Raw genomic sequence first — 6068 nt, forward strand, 5'->3', positions numbered from 1 at the left:
GCATGTCTTCTCTATCTGAGAATACTTTTTCTCGTAGTCAATGAAGGTTTTGCTCATATAGTAAATGACATGCTCTACTCGATTGTCTTCTTCGTACTGTGTCAAGAATTTGTCACAAGTGATTTGATTTACCGAGACATATAACAAAAGAGGCTTTCTCAATTTTGGCGGCTTCAAAACAAGAGGATTGAGAAGATACTTCTTGATGCGTCCGAACGACTACTGACACTCTAGTCTCCATTCAAACTTAACTCCCTTTCTAAGTAGATGATTGAAATGTTCACACCTCATGGACAAATTGGACATGAATCTTCAGATCGACTACATACGTCCCTGAAGACTACGCAACTCTTTAAGATTTGTCAGAGGTGGCATCTCAATGATAGCCTTTGCCTTAGCGGGATCTACTTCTATCCCCCTTTTGCTGACCATGAAACCAAGTAGCTTGCCTGACTCTACCCCAAAAACACATTTCTAAGGATTGAGTCTCAACTTGAATAAAATGAATTGCTTGAAGACTTGACCAAGAGCTTTAATGTGGTCTTCTTTCTCCTTGGATTTGACTAGGATATCATTGACATATGCATCCATAATCTTATGAATCTGGTCGTAAAAAATGACTGTCATTGCATGCTGATAAGTTGCCCAGCATTTTTAAGCCCAAGTGGCATGACTGTGTAACAGAAAGTGCCCCACGACGTGGTGAAGGATGTCTTGGACTGGTCACAAGCAGCCAACTTGATTTGATTATATCTGAAATATCCATCCATGAAGGAGAACATGGCATGACCAGCCGTGCTGTCAATCAAGAGATCAATATTGAAGAGTGGATAGTCATCCTTTGGAGTAGCTTTGTTGAGATCTCGAATGTCGATACAAATTCAAACTTTATCATTCTTATTGGGAACTGCTATAATATATGCTAACCAATCCAGATAATCTATTGCTCAAATGAATCCAACTTTCAGTAAGTCCTCAAGTTCTTCCTTGACCTGCTGCTCGATTCGAGGATCCATTTTCCTCAATTTCTGCTTAATTGGTTTAACCTCTGGCTTCAGAATGAGGCAATGCTCAACCAATTTGGGATCTAAACCTGGCATATCCTCGTAAGTCCATGCAAACACTTCTTGATATTGCTTGAGAAAATCGATGAGCATTTTCTTCTCATCTGTGCTCAGGCTGGTACCTGTGGCGCCCTAAACCCCGACCTTAAAAAATCCTTTGAATTTTTTGAGGATTTTTTTTTTTGAAATGGTTTTACGATAAACAACGGAAAGCAAGGAAAAGGGGGCAACTTAAGTAACAAGGCCGCAAGTTTGAACGAGCCACAGGTAAGTATGCATATTCAACAAGTTTTAAAATATACAACCCAAAGTTTAATTACAAAATGAGACAAGAGTATAACAAATGTAATAGTCTCTCAAAAGTAAGGGGGACATCCCCTCAAAACCCCAAAACCAAATAGGAGCAGGATATGCAGCTAAGTGTGGGTCCCCAAGCCTCCACTGTGTGTCGTTGCATCGTTGTTGTACCTATTCATCACCTACATCCCCATAAAATGGGGTCAACACTCTTGCGAGGTGGTGAAAAATCAACATCATATCTTTATTTCTCAAAGAAGAACATGTATATAACTTAGAACATGTGAAACAACAAATACATGTGCCTGTGTCAAGTAAGTGCACGTCAAGTGCAAACAAGCTAAAGCAGTGAACAAGAAACTAAGCAACTACTACACACAAGTAGCTAAGAAACAGTAAAGAAACAGAATAAGTGCAGTAAGTGAGCTAGCAAGTAAAAAACTACTAAGGTATGTCAGCTGTGATTGGTTAGTAATTAAGTTCTTCTAATTACTCCTTCGGGTCCACAAAGAAACCTCATATTTTGTGAGTCATGCACCCAGCGTCTATTATTCAATTTCTAATATGGTAACCAGGGATACTACAGACCGAGTAAACCTCATGCGAGCAGCACGCAGCTGAGAGAAACCCTTTCATAGGTAAGGATTGCAATCCATACTACTGCAGTAGTGAGGTACCTTAAAAGATCACCTCGACCTCCCTAACTCTGAGTGATTGGAGGTCAAAGATGAAAGTGCACTAGGATCGAGGCAACGAGCACTAGAGCGGGGGTGAATAGTGCTTTTAAAAATTTCTGCGGAATATTGAAGGATTTTGCAAATTGAAAAGCAAAACACACAAAGAACACAAGATTTTATCCTGGTTCGGTCTATCCCGACCTACATCCAGTCCCCAAGCAAAACCTGCTTGAGATTTCCACTATCAACCTTGTAAACTACAAGATCACACAGACCAAAACCGGTCTCACTTTCAGTAACAATCCTACTGAAAGCAAACAACTCCTTTACACCAAGGAGTCCTTCTTTTTACAGAAAATAAGTAACAACTTACAATACAACCTATGAGCCTTTCTTTTGAATGCGAATGAGATGCAATTGGCTTTTGAAGTTGTTGAAATACTCTACTCACGAATTCACTATCTCTCAAAGTGATTTGAGTGAAAAACTGAAGTGAAAATATCAAGTGAGTGAGAAAACAAATACTTGAATGAATAGGAGTGAAAAGCAATAAGTAAATGATTTAAATCGATTGAATTCTTGTTTTTTATGAGTGTAAAATGCACTCATATTTATAGTTAAAGTTTTCCATACGTTGAGAGTATGAAAGGGTGTCAAAACTGTCCATTTTGAACGATCAAAACGTTTGAAAAACAAAAAGACACACCTTTTTGAAGTTTCAGGAAAACGGCAAAATTAGTCGACTGAAACATCAGTTAGTCGACTAATAGTTAGTTATTAGTAGACTGACAGTTATCGTCGGTCGACTGATCTGTTAATCGAGCCATTTGAAAATCTGAACTTTTGAAACTTAGTCGACTTGAGAAAAATTAGTCGACTGATAATATCATCAGTAGACTGAAAAACCTTTTAGTCGACTGCTGCTAAAATCTTCAGAAAAACAAACATTTTGTCCGGTCGGCTGATAAAAAGCATTAGTCGACTACTGCTAAATTTACAGAAAACACATATTCTGTTCAGTCGACTGATAAAACTATTAGTCGACTGTTGCTAATTTTTCAGAAAACAGACATTCTGTCCAGTCGACTGATAAAACCTTCGGTCGACTAATTTGACAAAAATGACTTTTTTAGAAAATATGGCGTGAAAGAATTAGTCGACTGGTAAGTCGATTGGTCGACTAATAAACATGAAAATTTAAGAAAAGAGTTTTCTGAAAAGATTTTCAAGAGTGTTTCTTTTAGAAAAGTTTTTCTAAAGACTTTTAAGGTGAAATGCAACCTAAATATGCACTCTAAGTAAGGCTCTTACAAGAATCTAAGACTTTTAATGAATTAAACAATTGCACACTAGTCTTCAAAGATTCTTCATCGAATTCTTCAATTTCTTCATAGCCTTAGCTGAAAATGCAGTTGATTCCACTTGCTCATCATCAAAATCTTGTACTTGAAGTATCATGTATAGCTTCATTGTCGTAACAATCTCCCCTTTTTTGATGATGACAAACTTAATCAAAGATGAAGCATTTAGATGCATAGATGGAGATATTACTCCCCCTATCAATATGCTGCAAAACATTAAAAGTTAGCACATTTAAAGCACATATATCACATATTGATTGGTTTGCATTTTCATTCATCATTACTTCATGCATTCATTCAAAGCTTTTTTTCTTTTACTCTTAATTTTGCATTTCTCATGCAAGATCAAGATCTCCTGCAATTTCAATGTAATGCTATCTTTATTTTTTTCTCCCCCTTTGTCAGAATAAAAAAGAGTAAGGGCAGAAATAGCAAAATAGAGATACAAGTTTAAAATATTACAACCCATAGAGTATGAAAGTTTAGACAACAAAGATCAGAAGAGAGAGTTTAGCAAATCCTTAATGGCAGTTACATCCTTCTGAATTGAAGCAAGTTGTTGAGTCACATCTTCACGAAAAGTGTGTTGATGCATCTCCAAAGCTTCCAATCTCTGCATAACTTCATCATGGTCTTGATTTGTCGAAAATTTCTTTCTTTTTGCATGAGATGAAGGTGTCACAGAAGGTGAAGGTTCAGAAATAGATGGTTCAGTAGGATCAGATGATTCAGTTTGATCAACATTTAAAGGAGGCAGATATTTAATTTTCATTCTTTTAAAAATTGTTTGATCAAAGAACTCTTTTTGCTCAATGTATTTTTCATTTGTTAAAGGAACTTTGAAATGTCTAAAAATACGAGTTGAAAGACAACCATAAGGAAGAAATGGTTTTTGTTTCCACAAATTTGTAAAATACACATTGGTAGTGGCCAAAATAATTTTAAAAAAGTAACAATTCTGTAAATTGAGCCAAAATAATCAAAAGTAACAACCCACTGAAAAGGGATGTCGATTCTCCACAGATTTTAGGCAAGATGGAAGAGACAGTCCAAAAGTATCGTATAAAAGAGGATTTCGGAGTAATCTGAGTGAAAAACCATGTCTTGAAGTAGGTGTAGGAGGAGGAGAACCTAAACCTTTTGCAGATGCAGACTTCGTACGAGGCATGGTTAAAAATATAGTTACCAAAAAAAAATGTCGGCTTTCAAACGATTTCCGGCAGAGGAAAATGTTGTCCGGTGATGTGAAATAGAAACAGAGGAGGATACGATGGCTGACGGAGAGGAGAAGTCGGCCACTAGGGGATTCCGGCAATGCACTGTCACACAAGAGGGTTCCAGCGTGTTTTGAAGATGCGCCAGTTTCTGCAAGAGGATTCCGGCGTTTCAAGATCACGGCCAGAAGACTCTGGCGTGTCCTTGTTACGGCAAGAAAATCCTGGCGAAGATGGAATCGAACGACACTCCGAGGGTTTTTCGGAAGAGAGAGAGGCAAAAGAGAAAGAGGGTTTTCGGTTTAAGGGTTTCGTTTTTAAGAAAAACGAAAAGGTATGAAAACGAAGTGAAACAATGCCTTTTTTTTTTAAAAAAATGGGTGTTAAAAAAAATCCAAGGGGTATCGAGTCCCTTCATTTAAATTTTTTTTTTAAAAAAAATTTAGTCGACTAAAACTTTATCGGTCGACTAAAAAAGTGCGACTCATTCTAAAAATATCATCAGTCGACTAGAAATATATCGGTCGACTAATATGGTGTGATTCATTCTAAAATTTTAAAACATCAGTCGACTAGAATTTTATCGGTCGACTAATATATTGTGATTTTGAGATTTTGTTCAAAAATCAACATTTTTACAAATCCAAAAATGAGCAAATACCTAGTTCTCTCCTAATTCTTATAAAATCTTCATTTTTAAGAGGTTTAGTGAAGATATCGGCATGTTCTTTAGTGGAAATAAAATTTAACGCAATATCTCCTTTTAACACATGATCTCTTAAAAAATGAAGTTTAACTTCAATATGCTTAGTTTTTGAGTGCTGAACAGGATTTTTAGAAAGATTTATAGCACTAGTGTTATCACAATAAATAGTTGTTGTGGAGTAATTCAAACCAAAATCTTTTAAGGTCTGTTTCATCCATAGTACTTGTGAACATGCTCAACTAGCCGCTATATATTCTGCTTCAGTTGTTGAGAGTGACACTGAATTTTGCTTTTTACTAAACCAAGAGACTAAGGAATTTCCTAAAAAATGACAAGTTCCACTAGTACTCTTGCAATCAGATTTACTTCCTGCAAAATTTGCATCACTATATGAAACTAAATCAAAGGAAGATGATTTTGGGTAAAACAAACCGAAATCTGAAGTATCTTTCAAATAACGAAGAATTTGTTTTACTGTAATTAAATGAGATTCCTTTGGATTAGCTTAAAATCTTGCACACATACAAACACTAAACATAATATCAGGTCGACTAGCAGTTAAGTATAATAGAGATCCGATCATACTTCTGTAGAGCTTAGTATCTACACTTTTACCATTTTCATCTTTATCAAGAAAAGTAGTTGTACTCATAGGATTCCTTCTTGATTTAGATGAGTCCATCCCAAATCTCTTGAGAAGTTCTTTTGTATACTTAGCCTGATTGATGAAGATTCCTTCTTCAGTTTGC

This window comes from Nuphar pumila, chromosome 17 (assembly GCF_984573655.1).
Source record: "Nuphar pumila chromosome 17, dmNupPumi1.hap1.1, whole genome shotgun sequence".
In the NCBI taxonomy this organism is placed as follows: domain Eukaryota; kingdom Viridiplantae; phylum Streptophyta; class Magnoliopsida; order Nymphaeales; family Nymphaeaceae; genus Nuphar; species Nuphar pumila.